Source organism: Myotis lucifugus, unplaced genomic scaffold, assembly GCF_000147115.1.
Source record: "Myotis lucifugus unplaced genomic scaffold, Myoluc2.0 scaffold_14, whole genome shotgun sequence".
Taxonomy (NCBI): domain Eukaryota; kingdom Metazoa; phylum Chordata; class Mammalia; order Chiroptera; family Vespertilionidae; genus Myotis; species Myotis lucifugus.
The window spans coordinates 14,582,539-14,601,856 of NW_005871062.1; the positions used below are offsets into that span (position 1 = coordinate 14,582,539).

General features: G+C 41.3%; 1 protein-coding gene and 1 long non-coding RNA gene across 5 annotated transcripts in view; one reads left to right on the top strand and one right to left on the bottom strand.

The window, feature by feature from the left end:
- Positions 1–5,699: 5,699 nt before the first annotated feature.
- Positions 5,700–13,339, bottom strand: LOC111825102. The gene is made up of 3 exons (XR_002828205.1): positions 13,280–13,339; positions 12,654–12,718; positions 5,700–6,591 (listed from the first exon to the last, which is right to left on the bottom strand). It is a non-coding gene; the product is annotated as an uncharacterized LOC111825102 (long non-coding RNA).
- A 5,310-nt stretch (positions 13,340–18,649) lies between these two features.
- The window catches only part of ZMAT3 (zinc finger matrin-type 3), a 33,358-nt gene continuing 32,689 nt past the window's right edge, over positions 18,650–19,318 (top strand). For 2 of the 4 annotated variants that reach the window (XM_014452341.2, XM_023750663.1), the window contains exon 1: positions 18,650–18,862. The gene's annotated coding sequence lies outside the window, so the exon portion shown is untranslated. Of the gene's footprint in view, positions 18,863–19,051; positions 19,106–19,318 lie in introns of those variants that run through there. The other 2 variants (XM_006084903.3, XM_006084904.3) reach the window with 2 other exon arrangements.

Below are 19,318 nucleotides of genomic sequence, written 5' to 3' on the forward strand. Positions count from 1 at the left end.
TTATTTGTTCATTTTCCTCACTGCATTGTCTCTGATTCCTCTGAGTTTCTTTTTCCTTTTCTTTTCTTTTGGATTCAGGGTAGTTGACAAAAAGCCAAAAAGATGGAAGGGGATACAGATTCCAGGAGTGAGGTGGTGGGAGAGGAGGCAAACAATGGCTAATGTCTGCTATAGGAATTAAGGAACATGAAGTAGGAGAAAAAGATTAAATATCTCAGAAGAGATGGAGATCTATGAATGTATTCTAGAGGTTTTCTTTGTTGTTTTGCTCACAATTCCATCAACTATTGTCAGCACTCAAATTCCTGAATCCACACCATTTTTAGCAAAGATTTCTAACATATATATATATATTATTAATATATATCTCTCATATATATATATATATATATATATATATATATATATATATATCTAAGCGACTGCTGACCATTTTACCGTCCTACCGGTAGCTATGATGTACAATGACCACCAGGAGGCAGACGCTCAATGCAGGAGCTGCTGAGCTGCGGTGACTTGGCAGCTGTGATTCTTGGATGACGCATCCGGAACCAGAGATGAGGGAGCCGGATTCCGGGGTGCATCACCCAAGAACCACCCTCTCGCAATCCGGGACCCCTTGGGGGATGTTGGAGAGCTGGTTTTGGCCTGATCCCCGCAGGCCAGGCTGAGGGACCCCACCAGTACATGAATCCATGCACTGGTCCTCTAGTGTAGTATAAGTTAGATGTACTCAGTGGTGATTCTACAGTGTTTTACTTGAATTTTCCTTTTCCTAAAGCTATGTGATAGGTAAACTAGAAGTTTTAAGGCTGCGTTAAGAAAACCTACATATTGTTTGTATAATAAGTAGATTGAATGTTGATTAGTCTGACAGTAGTTTTCTGACAAAGCTAAAAGTCAATGGAATCATTGTAGACCCCATCACCTACTGTCTGTGACTTTGAGTAAGTTTCTCAAATTTTAAAAACCTATTTTGTAAAATGCAAATATTAATAGCATCTACCCTGGAGTTGTTATAATGAATTAATGAGATAAGGTGCTTAGAACAGTGTCCAGCACAGTGTTCTCTGTCCTTTTCCTCCTCTTCTCTTTTTACTTCCTCTTCTTATTCTTCTCTTTTTCTGCTTCTCTTCCTTCACCCCATATTTCTCATTAGCATTATATAAAAATGTATTCTCATGAACCTTGAATCTATCTTGGAGGGACTTCTGGCTTATTGGCCACTTTCACAAGCCTTATCCATATGCTACCATACCAAATTATGATATTGACACCTACATTTCTTATGATCAGACCTCTGACAGAGAAGCTTGATTTTCTGTAACACACCTAAATCATTCAACACATTTTACAGAAGGCCTGCTCTGAAAGAGAAACTGCTAGGTAGTGGCTATATAAAAATATGACACACTGCTTATAGTCTAGAGAAGGAGATAAATATAACACAGGAAACCCCCCCCCCACTATCATAGCCATTCTCAGAATGCTGGGGGCATAGGAGAAGGCATCTGATATGCTTATGACAGTCACTGAAGGCTTGACAAAGACAAAGCACTTAAAAGGGGTTGCACGCGCGCGCATGTGTGTGTGTGTGTGTGTGTGTGTGTGTGTGTGTGTGTGTTGGGGCGTTGGGCATAATTCCAGATATAGTGAACAACACTTGCAAAACTGTAGAGGTATAAGAGTGCATGTTATGATTGGAAACTAGCAAGTAACTGAATGTAAAATCTGAGGACCTACTGTGTATCAATGTTATGTAATAAACATGGAGTCTTCAAAGACCAAAACATAGTTCTTTCCTATACAAGAGCAGCAAATTAAGCTCTCGTATGGTACCTGAGTACTCCCATAGCACTTTGTACTGGTCTAAGTATTTGTTTAATAATTTGTTAATATTTGCTGAATGAATAAATAAATAAAAGATACATCTTAAAGAATGTTCAGGAGGAAGTTTTATTTCTTAAATATTAGCATTCTTTCTCCACTCACTCCAGTGCTGCAATATTTATTTACACAAATATTTTATCTAGCCCTTCTAATTATTTGCTGCCATCTAGTGTAATAAAGTTGATGTTGTAAAGTTGGTTTTTATCCCAGTTTTACTGAAAAATAATTGGCATACATCTTTATATAAATTTAAGGCACACAGCATGATCATTCGATTTACATTTGTTGTGAAATGATTACCACAATAGGTTCAACTAATGTCCATTTTCTCATACAGATATAATCCTATATAATAAAAGCCTAATATGCCAGTGTCCGACTGTTCGACCATTCAACCAGTCGCTTGATGCTCACTGACCAGCAGGGGGCAGATGCTCTGACTGGTAGTTTAGCTTGCTGCTGGGATCCTGTAGATCTGGACTGAGCAAGAAGGGCCAGACACACCTTGGAGCCCTCCCGTGGTCCCTCCCCAGCCCCGATCATGCACCGGAGGGGTCCTGGATCCCTTGGGGGATGTCAGAGAGCCAGTTTCTGCCGATCCCCGCAGGCCAGGCCGAGGGACCCCCTGATCCCCACAGGCCAGGCTTCTAGTAAAAGAAATGAAAGAAGAAAAAGGAAAATACTTTTCTTGTGATGAGAATTCTTAGTATTTATTCTCTTAACAACTTTCCTATATATTGTCCAGCAGTGTTAGCTATGGCCATCATGTTGTGCATTATACTTCCAGTGCTTATTTATATTATAACTGGAAGTTTTAATCTTTTCACCACTTTTCTCTTTTTCCCCCTCTCCCATACCCTCTGTCTCTGGTAACCACAAGTCTCATCTCTTTCTAGTTTATTTGTTTGCTTTGCTTTTTTTTAGATTCCACGTATAAGTGAGATCATACAGTATTTGTCTTTTTCTACACAACATTTCATTTAGTGTAATGTCTTCAAGGTCTATCCATGTTGTTGCAAATGATAGGATTTCCTCTTCTTTATGGCTAAATAATATTTGTATATTTATCTTTAACTTTTAAATCTCTTCATCCATCAGTCAACACCTAAGTTGTCTTAAGTCTTAGTTATTGGTGATAATGCTGCTGGGAACATAGAAGTGCAGGTATCTTCCTAGAAGTGGAAGGATCATATTCTTGGATCATAGGTTCTATTTTTAACTTTTTAAGGGTCCTCCATACTATTTTCCATAGTGGCTGTACCAATTTACAACCCTACCAATAGTGCACAAAGGTTCCCTTTTCTCCACATCTACATTAGCCTTTATCTCTTCTCTTTTGATAATAGCCATTCTACCAGGGGGGAGGTGACATGTCATTGTGGTTTTAATTTGTATTTTCCTGATCACTAGTGATGTTGAGCATCTTTTCATGCACCTGTTGGCCTTTGGTATATCTTCTTTGTAATGTTGTTTTTAATTAACATTATACTCTGTTGATTTTTTATGAGAATGGCCCTTCATAATTCATTAAAAAATGTAAGCCATAACTAAAATTTGAATAAAACGTGAGAAAATATCACAATAATGGTGCTATTTAGTAATATGTAATGATTTTCCAGATTGTAGTCTATGTGTTAAAGCTAAGTCAGTAAAATCAACTGATATAAAATTCAAGGGATGGTGCATACAGAAAAGATAACTAATATAAGTTAAAACAGTAAAAACACTCTAAGGTGGTGCAATGAAATGATATAATTTGGAACACCCTCTGTCCTGTGGTGCTGGCTTCGGGGTTCCTGTACTTCCTCTGCTCTAAGTTCATTACTGTGTACCTGGTGATGACTTTTAATGTTTAAAAATGACATAGATCATTTCTCAGACCATTAAAAATACCCTATGTGAATTGAATCATAAAATACCATTTAATCTATTCACTGGCTGTAATTGTCATATACCTATCCTAATATCATTCCCTCTTTCTCCCTTCACCCCTCCCCTTTCCTTTTTGCATTCTCTGTAAGGAAAATACCGTTTTAGTTTTTATTTCACTTTTAGAAAGCTTGTGGCCCTGAAGGAAATGTTGGCTGGGAAGGTCTGCCATGACATCACTACTAGACTTTCAAGACAAATGTAACAGTAAGTTGTTTTTGAAGCCAGCACTTGCTGCGATGGAAGAGACTCCGGAAAGAGGACTTCCTGCCCTTCCAGGCTTAGGGCCCCTCGGAGTTTCCTCTGAGAGGGACCAAATTAGAATGGAACGCTTTATTAGAATATTCCATCTTCATTCTTTCCCCCATTTCTCCCTCCAGGTGTACCACTAACACTGTGAATTCTATATAGAAGAAACTCTAAGCTGGTGCCAGGAGACCAGAATTCTAATTCTCATTCCTGTCCAGGAAGTGGTGGTATGACATTAGTGAAGGCACATAGACTACTCTGGGCTCACTTTCCTTTTCCACACAGTCAAGCATTGCACTTAGATTTTTGTGGTTGTTCTTTCTATTGGTAAGATGCAGTGATTTTTCTTGCTATTTGCTTTGTGGAGCTTTATTTATTTTCTGTATTTGAAGGGAATACAAACCTTCATTAGAAAACAATTCCTGAAGCAGTAGGGAAATAAATACTATTGGAAGAGTTGTTGGAGAAATAAGGAAGGTTAAGTGGTTGCTATTCTTCTTTTACCGTCCATCTGCTTAAAGGTAGCAGAATAGTTTCAGACCTATCTCACATCCTTTCACAATTAAAAAAAGAAAACTGGCTCTATGAAGTCTGAAATGTGTTTCTGTTACAAAAAGGATACAATATTCGGTATTGGGAAAGATGTAAGTTCACCACATGCAGTTTATCAGAAGGGAACCTAAAGTTTGGGTGAGATAAAATGAGGGGAAGGTACAGCCAAGTACTGGAGGCAAAGTTAAATATTCAAACCCCACAGGAGATGCGGGAGATCCCCACTCCTCACTGACGAGTTGCCAGCTGTCACCTCTACTTACATGACTTGTGGAAACTGGAGCTCTTTTTATGAAGCAAACACTGATTTTCTAGTGTGATTTATGAAAATTGGCCTTATTGGTTCCTAAATGGGAAATTAGACTTAGTGAACACATTCTCTGAGTAGTCTGAAAAACAGAAGACTTTCGCTCTTAAAAGTGAGGCAATTTTACTTTATTTGGAGAAGCAGCAAGGGACCACTTAACTTTATAAGGAAAATAAAGAGTTATGTGTCATATTGGGAGCCTAGCCCTGTTAAGATGTTCCCCAGGAGCTGGTATTATCTGAAAGAAGATTCAAGCATGTCATTCATTCTGTTTTCTTCTTTCTGTCCACTCTGATCTATCCTAAAACATTTACTTATTCCCTACTATTTCAAGGGCCCCTTTAAAAAACATAAACAATACATCAGTAGAGGGGGAAACAAGTGTGGAAAGACAATGAACAAAATAGCAATTAAAATGGCTGGCCCTGCTTTGCTGGCCTCTCTGATTTTTCCCCCCAACAAAACCCCACTACAGAGAAAGAAAACGATTCTCCAAGTCTGAAAGTCAGCAAGTTACATAAAATATCCACATCCCAAGATGCTGCTGACTGATGCAGGTAACTTCCTAACTGGAGTTCTCACAACCAAAAAGGTTCAAGTGATTAACCATGAAAGACTGTTCCTTAACATAAGCTTGTAAACTGGACGTGAAGTCACATTTTCTAGTTTCCCTTCTCACACTGAAGTCCTGGAGGCAGAATAGTAAGCTGCTCGGGAAATTCCTTGACAAGTGGAATAAGGGAAACGGAGACAAAATAATTAGACAAGGCCAAACATTTTGTAATTTATGGGGAGAGAAGAAATTACATGTCACATGCAACAATCTGGTAAATATTTATGAATTTTCTGCTTCTTAATAGGAAGGTGTGAAAATAACTAAACTCCTGATTGCATATTAGCAATTACTATCAGTCTGGAGAAGATAAGAAAAACACAGTCCTGAGTAGAGTCTCTGTGTCTGCACAGAAAACACACCAACGCATAAATATATATATGATGCCCATCTCATAGCAATTACATTTTTGTATCTAGTGATTAGGAGATGATACAATATATAAAAACCTAGCATGAATTTAGACCATTCTTAATGGAACTTGGTTAACTGTGCCTGGTAGTCTTATACATTTAAAATGCACTGCATATATTATCTGGAGACCTTCTTCAAACTATGGATGTTAAGTGAGCAAAAGGATTGGATGCTCTCTTGTATTAACCCCCTCCCCCCCCCGCCCCCAAGGGCCTAAGGTCCAAAGGAAGAAACCTGTCTACTTCTCTGGAACAATGAATTCAGTCAGGTTGAGGAACGAAGGCCCTGAGATACAAGTTGTTTGAGCTTTCCCTTCTGTAATTAGTATTATGAAAACAAAGGGTATATAGAAAACATGTATGTTTTTCCTCCTCAAACATTCCTCTGCCTTGAGATTTGTGCATTGCCCTGCCACCTCCCTTACCATCCTATCTAATAAAAGGACAATATGCAAATTAACCATCATTCTGTCACAAAGATGGCAGCGCCCATAGCCACAAGATGGGGGCACCCAGTCCTCTCAGCCCTGCCGGAGTCCCCCAGTCCCAGGGTGGTGGCTGCTGAGAGCGAGCAGTGTGAACAGCCTGGCGGAATGCTTGCTTCTTTGCCTCGCCTGGCTCGGGCCAGCCTCCTGGAGCTGGAGTGGAAAGCATAAAATTGGTTTTAAAAAAGTAAATGGATGCTTTTCTAAGCATGAGTCTTATGATTATGGGGGTGCAAAATAGCTTAAACTTTAGCATGACTTAGGAGGATGAACTCGGAGTAACTACATTAAAAATACCCATCTTTCAGTGGCTTTAAAAAACCAACCACACAAATTATAAAGAAAAATCACTAAAAAATGTGCACAAAGATGAATAATTAAGGCTGCCTTTAAAATCAGTTTTAGAATTCTGTGGACAATGAAGCTACTAAATAGGAGAATATTTGGTGAATATTTGGTACTGTAAATTTGGCCAAAATATGTTTTGCTTCAAAAATTTGTATCTAAGATGAAACAATTGATTTTTTTGAACTATACCATCAAAGGATACATTTTCATATGCTCAAAACATGTATTCAAACAAATATAACAAATATTGATCTAGCTTTTCACTTATTTTTGTTTACTATTATTTATGTTGAGAATATTTGTGAAGTCATATTTATTTGCAAAGTACAAACAAAAGTATTTTCAACAAGGTGTGTGAATTTTACTGAATGGAATAGCAACTGAAAAGAATTAATGAATGGGGTGAAGTCTATCACATGTAGAGCAGGGTGGGGGGAGGGGAGTTGTTTGTGCTTATCTCCTGAATTTGTAGCCAGTACTGCATTTTTTATTGAGAGCATTTCATCTGAAAAAAAATTGTCTCTTTAATTTGTATGTTTAAGTGATGTTGAAAATGATAAATTGTGAATGTTTTTACTGAAAACAATAGCATTGCTTCAATGAAAAATAAATTTTGAAGGTGAAGAAAGAGCTTGAGGATCATGAATCATTGGATTTTTAAATTTACATGTGATAAAAAATTATAGCTTTATTGGTAAAATCTCACTTTCTTCATTGAAAATGTCTTTCAACAAGTAACCCCAAAATTGCAAAATATACTGACCCTGTATTAAGGAGCCTGTTAGTCTTTCTTATTGCACTAGTGAGTTGTTCTCACAGAATGTCTGACATGAGCCTTGAATATCTGGTTGCACCCTATTATCTTTGTAGCCACATTCTGATTCTCGATGATTTCTAGTCTTAGCTTGTAATATAGTAAAAACGAAACAACAAAAAAAACCCCAAAAAACCCCACTCTTATTGTCATCTATGTCCACATATGTATGGAAATCTGGGGTTTCCAAAATATTGTTACCTCAAGGGAAAAGAGAAAATTGGCAAGAAATTGAAAACATGTTTGATAGGAACTCGTCTCAATCCAATTTTGCAAAATTGGTGTGTTCTCTGCTATAGCATTTTGTCCATTTACCACAAGACATACTTTTACTCATTTCCCCCTGCCAATAACTAATTTAAAAGATGGTTTCTATATTCAAACAACCATAAAGTAGGATGGGAGAGTCCTAATAGGCAGTTTATATTCTGGAGCTCTCCATTGGGTTGGCCAGACTGTCAGAACTGCATTGTTGTTTGAAGGCTTCTTCTGCCCAATTTTGCTTCATTGCCTCTGATTTTCGTAGACATCACCCTCCAATGAACCTCTTGCTCTCCTAATACCACCTTAGTGTCTGCTTACTCAGGGACCTGAAGTGATGCAGTCGGGCGCCAGCACTGAAGATTGGGGACTGGGTCATTCACCATTTGTCTGGCAATGGCAGCCCTGCCCCAGGTGGTAGGTGAGGCAAAGGCAGTTTCTAGTACAAGACAGCAGCCAAGTCATGAACACTGTCCCCAGTGAGGAAAGTGTTCTGGTAGAGAGGAATACCTTGGCTGGTACAGTAATTCAAGGCTTTTGAAAATTCCCAAGGTGGTGGTGGGCAGACAATGCATACAAGGACATGACATTGACTAGCTGGTATTAAGTTGCATCCATACTCTACAGAGGGATAATTAAATGTGGAGGGCATTTCACAAACACTTGAAAACCAAGTGTGAAGGTCATAGGACCCCTTTGGTAACTACAAAAGGTCTTTATTTCCTGCAATGAGAGAGCAGAAATTGCTGAAAACCATACTCAGGACTTAATAGGTTGAGTCATTGAGCTTCAAAGAAAATTGACTTCAACTAAGGCAGGACTGCTATGCCAACGTCAGGGCTATGGGGAACTTGGGTCTCTCACACATGGGATGAAGACATTTGTATGGATAACTCCGAAGATTTTGAATCCCCAGACTTCTCTGAATCCTCAGCCTGCAGAGGTGGCCCTCCCTGTCACAGCTGGCACCCCCGGCTCCTATTCCCCTATTTCCCAGCGGGAGAACACTACACAGGGCTCTCCCCTGCAGGGCACCGGAGGCTCCCTTGGGATCTGCCCTTGCTTTCTCTCCTGGCTCCCCGGCCAGTAACTAAGAGAAAGTCACGGTATACTCCATCAAGGACATGCTGGACTTGGCATAAGAAGGAAGAGACCATACCCCAAAGGAGCTGCATGTACTAGCAGGAGACAGGGAAGGTTCTTTTTTTAATTTAAATTAACTTTATTATTGAAAGTATTACAGATGTCCCCTCTTTCCCCCATTGACTCCCTCTCCCCTACTTCCCCATTCGCCCTCTACTCCCCACCCCCAGGCCTTCATTGCACTATTGTCTGTGTTCATGGCAGGAAAGGCTCTTGATCAAAGTGGATAAAATTTAAGACTTGATAAGAAAGAAATGATGGACTTTGGATTATTCTCTTGGGATCTGAGATTTCACATTCTGACAAGGACCCAAACTCATTGTTAGTGTGACTTTTAGAAGCTTGAAGAAGGCAATGGCCCATGACCAATGAAGTTGAAATGCCTGAATTACCATGGCTAATGGTAGAGGGAGGGAGAGATTGGGCATGCCAGAATTTTTGTATTTTATCCATGTCTTTATTAGACATTTATTATTTATTTATTTTTTTTTTACTTAGGACACAAGCACCCAGAACTCAGCGATATAGTTTGTCTTTTCTCTACTGTATCCCCAACACTTTGACCAGTGTCTGAAACATACCAGACTTCAGTTGATATTGGTCAAATGAATGAACCCATGAATGAGGCAATAGATTCCCTTAAAGTAACAGCAACCTCTTGGAAGCTAGTCAGCAGGACTTTTTCTATTTATACCTTTGCAGCTGAAAATTGGCAACCAACGATATTTGTTATTATGTGTGGTTGTTGTTTTCCAAGCCCATGTTTTGTTAAACAGAGGGAGGGCTGAATTGTTAAAAGGAAAAAAAATTGACAGTAAAGTCCAGGGAGAGATTATAACAAATCACAAATAGTTTCATCAACTCTAAGGGCAAGCAACTGGCAAGCCACACTAACTGATGTTAAAGAGCACTAACCCTGGAATAGTCCAATCTTCAATAGCTTGGAAAGTACTAATAGAAGACGATTCCAGTTGATGAATTTTTTTAAAAAAAATCTAACATTTAAACTTGAAGATATTCTACACTTTAATCATATATTTATAGGTTCATAATAGTTTATATTTGGGTATGACCTCAGGTATCATCTAATCTTATTATGTAGATGAAGGTGATGGCCAAAGATATTAAGTTACTTATCCACAGTCACTTAGGAAATGAGTGCCACAATCAGGACAACCATCTAGGTTTCTTGACTCCTGGCCCAGTTCTTCCCTTACATTGTAGTAGTCACCAACTGACCCACTGAAGCACCTAGTCCTTCACAGCAATACCCCCTTCTCTGAGTCCCTTCCTCTCTGACCAAAGGTAATAGATCAGTGATGGCGAACCTATAACACGCGTGTCAGAGGTGACACGTGAACTCATTTTTTTGGTTGATTTTTCTTTGTTAAATGGCATTTAAATATATAAAATAAATATCAAAAATATAAGTCTTTGTTTTACTATGGTTGCAAATATCAAAAAATTTCTATATGTGACACGGCACCAGAGTTAAGTTAGGGTTTTTCAAAATGCTGACACACTGAGCTCAAAAGGTTCGCCATCACTGTAATAGACCCAGGGGAGGACATCTGGCTGCTATTGTCCAAGTAAATTGTGTCTCAAGGATTTTAAAAGTTGGTATAGAAAGATAGAGCCCGAGATTCAGTCTTTGGTGATGGTGGAAATCTTAACTTGCAAAGCTTGGAGACTATTGGCACCCAAGACTCACTACTTGTGAGAAACAAGACTGCAGTGGAACAGAATGAAGTCCATTTGCTCTAGAGAGAGAGGGAGGGAGGGAGGGAGAGAGAGAGAGAGAGAGAGAGAGAGAGAGAGAGAGAGAGAAATTGTGGGTAGCATCTAAAGTTCTTGGTTTTAGGAGCCCAGCTGCCTTTCCCAAAAGTTGGACGACTAGGCAATCGCTAAGATGCTTCCATGCCTTCTGTCCAAATCACTTTTAGTTGTCTTTCTGTTATTGCCACCAAAGAAATATACATATTGAACGACTATAAGATTTAGAGTAATATTCTAAGTTCCCAAGGAAAGGCCAATCAATACTGAGCCTCTAACATGTGTCAGGTACTAGACATGTATTCTTTTTTATCCTAACAATTATATTAAGCTGGTCTTATTTTCTCCATATTTCAGACTACGGAACCAAGGTTCAGAAAGTATCCATGCTGGGTTAAAAAGCTAGTAAGTATCTGCATTCAAATTTGAATTCAGATGATCAAATTCCAAAGCCTGTATTCCTTTTGACAAGTCACGTGTCTTAAATATCTTGTGATCTGCTTTGTTACTTAAAGTGGCATAGAGACTAGCAGTTCTGGCGTCTTCTGGGGACTTGTTAGAAGTGCAGCATCTCAGCCCTGATTTCAGACAGTATCTGCATTTTAGCGAGATGCCCAGGTGATCTGTGCACACAGAGTCTGACCGAGGGGAAACCTAGGCCGTGGGGTCAGAGAGACCTAAACTGAATAACTTTAAACTATAAAGTTTCATAATTATTTTTTTCATCTGTAAAATGGATACATTAATATACCTCATTGGAGTTGTTGTGAGGATTATATAAGACTAGAGGCCCAGTGCATGAATTCGTGCACCAGTGGGGTCCCTCGGCCTGGCCTGTGGACATTTCCTGAGCGGCTCCAGATTGCAAGAGGGCACAGGCCAGGTGGAGGGACCCCACTGGTGCACGATCGGGCTGGGGAGGGACTGTGGGAGGGCTCCAGGGCATGTCCAGCCTGTCTTGCCCAGTCCTGATCGGCCGGACCCCAGCAGCAAGCTAACCTACAGGTCGGAGCGTCTGCCCCCTGGTGGTCAGTGTGATCATAGCAACTGATCAAATAGTCAAATGGTCAGACACCTAGCATACTAAGCTTTTATTATATAGGATAGGGTACAAAAGCCACTGGTGCAATGTTTGACACAGTAGGCTCTTATTACAAGTGAGTATACTTCCTTTCCAACATTAAATAAATGTATCATTCTTCCCATTATTGGATAACACTGATGGACACATACTCAAAATGGTGCAGAGAAGAACATATAGATGCATAACGAATAGATATTTCTCCCAAATAGAATAGTGACCGCAAGGGGGAAGAGTCAGGAAAAAGTACGGTTTGGCCTTCTTTGCTATAGTGGTCGTGAAAATGGAATTCATGTTAGTGATGCCAACGGCAAAGAAACAGTTGGAAGCTAACTGGTCTGCATGAGGGAGACATATTATTAAAACAACAACAACAACAAAACTTCAGTATCTTTTAGAATTGGGAGAAAAGTTGTGTAGGTTATGAGAGGGAAAAGGATTTTAGGTCAGGAAAGGAATATGGAATTTTCAGGGAAATAGCTAATTATTTCCATTGTTTGCAGATATTAAGAAGTAAATTGGGTAATCTGACAATTGCAGGTTACAGAAAAGGAATATATGATTGCCATCATCTTAAACATATTCATTTCCCTCTTGTGTGTTGAGAATTCAGCCCACAAGGAAGAGTACATTTTAGTAATAGTACAAGCAGATAGTAAAGTTATTTTAAATGCTTGAATATAATATAAGACTAGGACAATTTTTCTATATAGCAGCAATAATTATTTAAAAGAAAATAGTTTTCACTCACTAAAGCATAATTTACCTATTTTAATAATATATCAAATATTGTACCTGTGATGAATATAATCATGAAATCTCAGTGGAGAACATAAAAGTCTTGAATCATTGTAGAGTGGCTGAAAAGAGAACATTGTACAACTTTAACTTCTCTGTAAATTAGCTTATAGGTTTGATGCAATTCAAATTAAAATCCCAATGGGAGTTTTTCTTGGGGAATTTGACAGTGTGATCCTAAAGTTAATCAGGAAGTATAAACAGCAAAGAAGAGGCAAAAACTAAAAAAAAAAAAAAAGAGTAAGGAGATATATATTTTTATTTTTATTCAAGTTATCTATCATCTATCTATCTATCTATCATCTATCTAGTTTAAAAGGGGAGGCTTATATTAGTTATCTTTGCATAACAGATTACCCAAAATTTAGCAGCTTAAAACAGCATTCATTATTTTACATGGTGTGATTGTTTATTTTATGTGTTAACTTGGCTGGATCACAAGATGCTCACATATCTGGTTAGACATTATTTCAGGTGTCTGTGAGGGTGTTTCTAGAAGAGAATTGCATTTGATTATTGGCAGAGTAAAGCAGATTGCCTTCCCCAGTGTGGGTGAACCTCATCCAACCCGTTGAGAACTGAAGAGAACAAAATTGTGGAGAAAGGGAGGATTTGCTCTCTACCTGACGGGTTGAGCTGGAGTATCCAGCCCTGGATATTCCTTGTTCTGCAGAGATTTCTTCCTCCTGGAGAGAAATGTCAATCTGCATATTAAAGACTTAAAAAAACTCCCCCTTCACCCCCTGCCCACTTTTGCTGTGTAATTTAATTGTTGGAGAAATGAGGTAATTTGTCCTCTAGCCTGGATTTTGTTGAGTGCATCCTCGAAGTGTAGTTTAACATGTTTCTCTGCCTCCATTTTTCTTTCAATCTACAGGTTTGATTAGAAGCTGGAGGATGGGTGGTTTAGGACACCTTTCAAACTTCAGACTCTAGAGTTCGCTCTTGTCTTGTTCTCATGTAGTGCTCACCAGGTGGTGGCTTACTTTCTGAGATCTCCTGGCTCCTTGCTCTCTTCTATTCTCGATCTTCTCTTTCTTACTTCTCTAACTCATAGCATGTAGACTCTATTTTGGGGGATGGAGTTAGGATTAGTTAGTTCCAAGAGTTTATGGGCCGTTAACTGTTCTAGTCTCGTCAGAACTCACCACATACCCATGCATGCATCTGTTCTTGGAATGTGCAAAGCTCCTCTCGGTTTCCGCTTCTGTTCTCAAATTGGTCCACCGAGCCTTCCACTGAGTCCCTGCCAGCTAGTTGGGTATTTCTCAGTCTGTCCGAAGCCCTGTTGTGTTTTCCCTCTGCTTTTTCTTGCTGATGCTACACAACTCTTGTAGCTCTTGATGGATTATCTCTATCATCAATTATAGCTTGGAGTGTGGGGGGTACTTCATTGGAGTAGCTGTCTATAGACTTTTGGTTTTGCTAGCAACTTTGTCTACTTTTTTAAATCAGGGGACTCAGGAAAATCATGCCACTCTTTCTACTATTCCTCTATGTTTTATTTTTAAGTTAAAAAGTGTTAGAATGCTACTAAAATGCCTGAGAGGTTATTTTGCTTAATTTGAGATTTTTGTTGTATTGTATTGCTTTGATTGTAAAAGAAGGATTGTGTTGAAGAGCAGAGAGAGAGAGACAATTTACAGTATTAAATTTTTATAGTATTTTCTTTCCAGCCACGCTACAATGATTATTTAAAGAAAGAAGTAGATCTGGAAGATGTAATGTGTCATGGCCTGTGTATAAGAGTAAAGAATATAGTGTCTCAAAGGATGATGGAAATTTACATTCCAGAGGGGATCTGACCTGGCAAATTGTATCAGTCTATGGAGATGGATGAGTACTTCCTTTTTTATCTGATGTTGGGGACAGCATAAAGATGTCTGGTCCAGATTACCCAAAGGCTCAAGCATGCCACCAAAAATGTGTTAGAACTATCATCTTAGTAAATAAATAATCTAATACAAAATGTTGATTTTCTCAGTATGGGATCTAGCAGAATAAGAAATAATTATGTTTGTTTTATGTTTGTTTTAACATGAGAGTTTCCTCCTGATAAATTCACAGTTTCCCACATAATAGTTATACCAAAGAGACAACATTTCCATGAAGTACAACTGTCAGGCACTATAATCCCCACTATAAAGGGGGAGGAAACAGAAATACCTCATTCATTCATTTATTCATTCATCCATTTATTTGGTACAAATATATTAGTAATATATGCCATATCAAGTCATAAAATATTTTAAAAAATAACTGAAATAAGTCTGAATGTGGAGATCCTATTTTTCCTAAGGACAGAAAATTTAATTTAGCCAATTCCACATGCACTTCTGTTACCCACAAATCTCTCCTGTCCCCAAATCAATTCTGGTTTAAACATAATCACTTTATCATGACTCCCCTGTTCTTTAGAGGGTATCTTCTAAATCCTTTAGGGTGGGGTTAGGGTAGGGTGAGGTGGGGAGGCAGGTGCAGGGAGATATCCAGTTCTCAGATGCAAAAACCCTTGGCTTTGGCCTTGGAAGTTAACATTCAATTTTCCATTGTGTTTGGATCACTGACCTATGTACTCAGCTCTGTCCTTCCTTATTCTCATGTCTAGGCCTTTCAACCCTCTATAGTCCTCTCTCAGCCCCTTTGAATGGTCTTTAATGCCATAAATACTAAATCTTGGACAGGTTTGGGCATATTCCTCTGGCTCTTCATGCCCAAATATTTTATGTAAACACTAGAGGCCCAGTGCACAAATTCATGCACGGGTGGGGTCCCTTGGCCTGGCTGGTAATGGTTGGCCGGCCAGCAGGGGGAAGGGACCGCGGGAGGTTGGCCAGCTGCGGGAGGTTGGCTGTGAAAGCGCACTGACCACCGGGGGCAGCTCCTGCGTTGAGCATCTGCTCCCTGGTGGTCAGTGTGTGTCATAGCTACCAGCTGGTCGTCCGGTCGTAACGGTCGCTTAGGCTTTTATATATATAGATTCTATTCTCTGTTAGCTTATTAGAGAGAAACCTTAGGACCTTAGTTGCTTTTCTGATTCCCTAGTCACCCTAGGGATAGAGCTTAGATCTCTGTCTTCAGATCTTTTATTTTTATTGATTTTTAGAGAGGCAGGGAGAGGGAGAGAGAGATAGAAACATTGATGAGAGAGAAACATCAATCAGTTGCCTTCTGTACATCCCCTACTGCGGATGGAGCCCGAAACCCGGGCATGTGCCCTGACCAAGAATCAAACCTTGACCTCTTGGTGCATGGGTCAATGCTCAACCACTAAGCCTCCTTAGCTGGACTCTGTCTTCAGATCTTAAAACACATATGGGGTTCTAAAATTTCTATCTCCATAGGTTTTTCAAAAGAAGCTAATCCCAGGGACTGGAGATGGGGGAGGTACAAGGCTCTTCTTGGGGATACATGCCAATACCTCTAGAGTGAGAAAATTGGTTCCCCTGTGTTTGTGGCAGATTACATTATTTTTTTACAATTAACCCCACCACCACCATCACCACCCTATAAGAAACATTATAATCCAAGCTCACTGCCATGTGATTTGACGACAGAGGCAGTAGAGTTCTCCACTGACTTGGGGTTTGACATATGAAAGGCTTTGGTGAATGGGATTTGAGTGGGCATGCCATGACACATTGGAGAAGCATCTTGCAGTCCTCACATTTCCCACAGTTCTCTGGCTCTTCCCATCTGCCATGAGAATTGTCAAGTCACATATAGCGTCTGCTTCTTCAGTCTTGGACCTGGAATAAGAAGACCCATGAGCTGCCCCATAGCATGAGATCCAAGCAAGAAATAAACCTTCATGGCCATAAGCCATTGAGATTTTAGAGTTGTTTGCTTTTACAGCAAAATGAACTAATACATTGTTTGTGGTCTAATTGCTTTTTTCTTTCGGCTCTTTAGGAGCCAAACTCATGAAGTCAGCTATCCCAAACCAAAATGTCTGACTTACGAACTGCTGTCACTGCCATGAGCTCCATATGTCTACTAAACAAACCTTTGAGAACTGCATTCTCCTTTCTCCCCGAGGCAGGGGAGGACATGCCCTAGCTCTCTGGGAGGAAAAGACTAGGGGCAGAGGACATGGGAATGTGTATGTGTGTGCATGCAGAGCTATCGGGTGGGGGGGCTCAGTTAATATTTCAGATTTTTATACTAACATACAAAATGGCATAAAACAATGAAAGATAAAATTTGAAAACTCCAAGACATGTATCCTTCCTACAGCGCAGGAGTTTATAGGCATCATCCAGGAAGATAGATGGGATTTGAAAATGCAGGGATGGGGGAGAGAGCCTTTTGCTGCAGATGGATCTAACTCACAAAGGCAGGTAAGTGACTGGCATGGACGCAGCTCCATAAGTAAATGTGACTGTTCTGTTCAATGTCTAAGAGACTGATGGGAGGTCAGGTTGGAAAGGCAAGCCCATTTGTGGTCCTAGTTAAAGCGTGTGGACTGTGAAGTGGCTAAAGACAGAAAAAGGGTGGGAGAGTAGATTTCAACAGCATTTATTTATTTTTATTTTTAAAAAATATGTTTTCATTGATTTTAGAGAGGAACGGAGAGGGAGAGATAGAAACATCAATGATGAGAGAGAATCATTGATCGGTTGCCTCCTACACGCCCCACTGGGGATTGAGCCAGCAACCTGGGCATGTCCCCCCTGGAAATCGCACCATGACCTCCTGGTTCATAGGTTGGCGCTCAATCACTGAGCCACTCCAGCTGAGCTGCATTTATTTTTTTTAAAAAACAATGTGGCCATTTTTAATTTTGATACATAAAGTCTGTATATATAAACAGTTGGAGAATCAGTTGAGAAAAATTTTGTTTTTTATCTAGGCACGATGGATTACTCTCCCCAGATGGCCTGTGGACACTAGCTGGGTGTGTATGGTTGCTAAACACTCACTGTGTTTATGAAGTCATTTCTGGAAAAGTCAATCTGGTTTGTGGGTAGTCGTACAGGATGGGGTGTTGCAGCCAAAGAAACAGCCTTCATTTCCTGCAGTAGTTTGCCTATTACTAGGGTCTTTCTTGCTATACTTAGATCTCCTTGACATTTTTACTAATGATTAAAAAATAAGCACCCAACGCAGTAAACATACTTACTGACACTGAACTATACACTTAAAATGATAATGGTGAATTACATTTTACCACAATAATCCCCTCTCCACCCCCCAGCAAATCTTCCTATGAGATAATTTACAAATTATTCGAATTTTAGAGCTAGAATTTCCTCAGCTTATCTCTCAGTATCAATCCTGAAGGCGTCAAAGTTGACTATGAGAACATGTGACATTCTAGCGTTAGCCAATCTCTTACTGGCTTTTCCTGTCTTGCAGACTAGGCTCCAGGGGTCAGGAGAAAGTCTTCATATTTCTTGCCCATGCTAGTGTAGGGGATAGGGCAAGTGTGTTTGTGTGTGTGTGTGTGTGTGTGTGTGTGTGTGTGTGTGTGCGCGCGCGCGCGCGCGTGCGCGCGCTTATGTGTGATTGGGACCACTGAGTCCGCAGCCACGCTCCTCCTCCTCCATCCTGGGGAGAAGTGCAGTTTAAAGGTTCTGTTGTTGTAGTTTAACGGGTCCTGGACCTTTAGCAGCTTTAGCCCGCAGCCCCCAGACTGAGGGCGCAGCTGGAATGAAAGCGCTTAGCATCTCAATGACAGTGGATGAACGGTGCACAAGCTGTGCCCGGGCTTCTGGTCTGAACCAACTTTCCAGGGTCTATGATGAGCATCTCTCAGGACCTGTTCGCTGAGACCGACGGTGGGGCTTGCTCCTTCTGACTCCCGCCTTGGTCCCCATCCCCGCCCAGGGCTCCCGGGTGCACCGGTCCACCTCTCACCCCGCACGCCTCGGTGTCTGGAGCCGCCGCCGCCGCCGCCGCCGCCGCCGCCGCCGCCGCGCTCCGCCAGGCACATGCGCAGTGGCGACGCCGGGCCGGCGCCTTCAGTCTCCTCCTCCGCCGCCTCCCGGTTCCGCAGTCACTTCCTGCAGCTGTTTCCCTGTGGGTCCGGTTGGACTGACTTTTGAGTCAGCCCTCAGCTGCGGAGAGGGCTCGGCGGGGCCAGCTGGGAAAGTTGCGCCGCGGGAGGCGGGGTTGCGCCTGGCCGGCCGGGCGCGCAGGGGGGACGGCGGCGGGCGACCCGGGCGGACGCGGCGCCCAGACGCCCGGCGCGTCCCGCGGTTCCGGTGAGTGCGGGCGATCCGGGCGACCCCGGGAGCCGGGGGACTCGGGGTCCTGGGGGCTGCGGGCTCTCCACCTGCCCTCCGCGGGAGAGGCGTGCGCTGCGTTTATTGATCGGGTTGTTTTGGAGCCTCTCACGTGCTCTGTTTGGACGAGCCGGGCGTGCAGCCGCCTGGCTCTCGCGCCGGCCCCCGCCTCGTGGGAGACCGGGATTCCATCTTTCGTGATGGCATCCTTAAGGGATCGAGGTGCGTGTGCGCGCTCGGGTGCCTGCATGCACGGTGGGGATGGAAGGTCTATGTGGGCGATGCTGAGGCATCAGTAGCTTTGACTCAAATATGCCAACGGGGCCCTAGGATGAGGCACCGTCACTGCTGAGACTGGCGAACGTCCGCCAGTCCACCAAGGCCTCTTCTCCCCCAGGTTCTTGCGTTCTTTGGAGGCTTTCTAATAGGATGTAC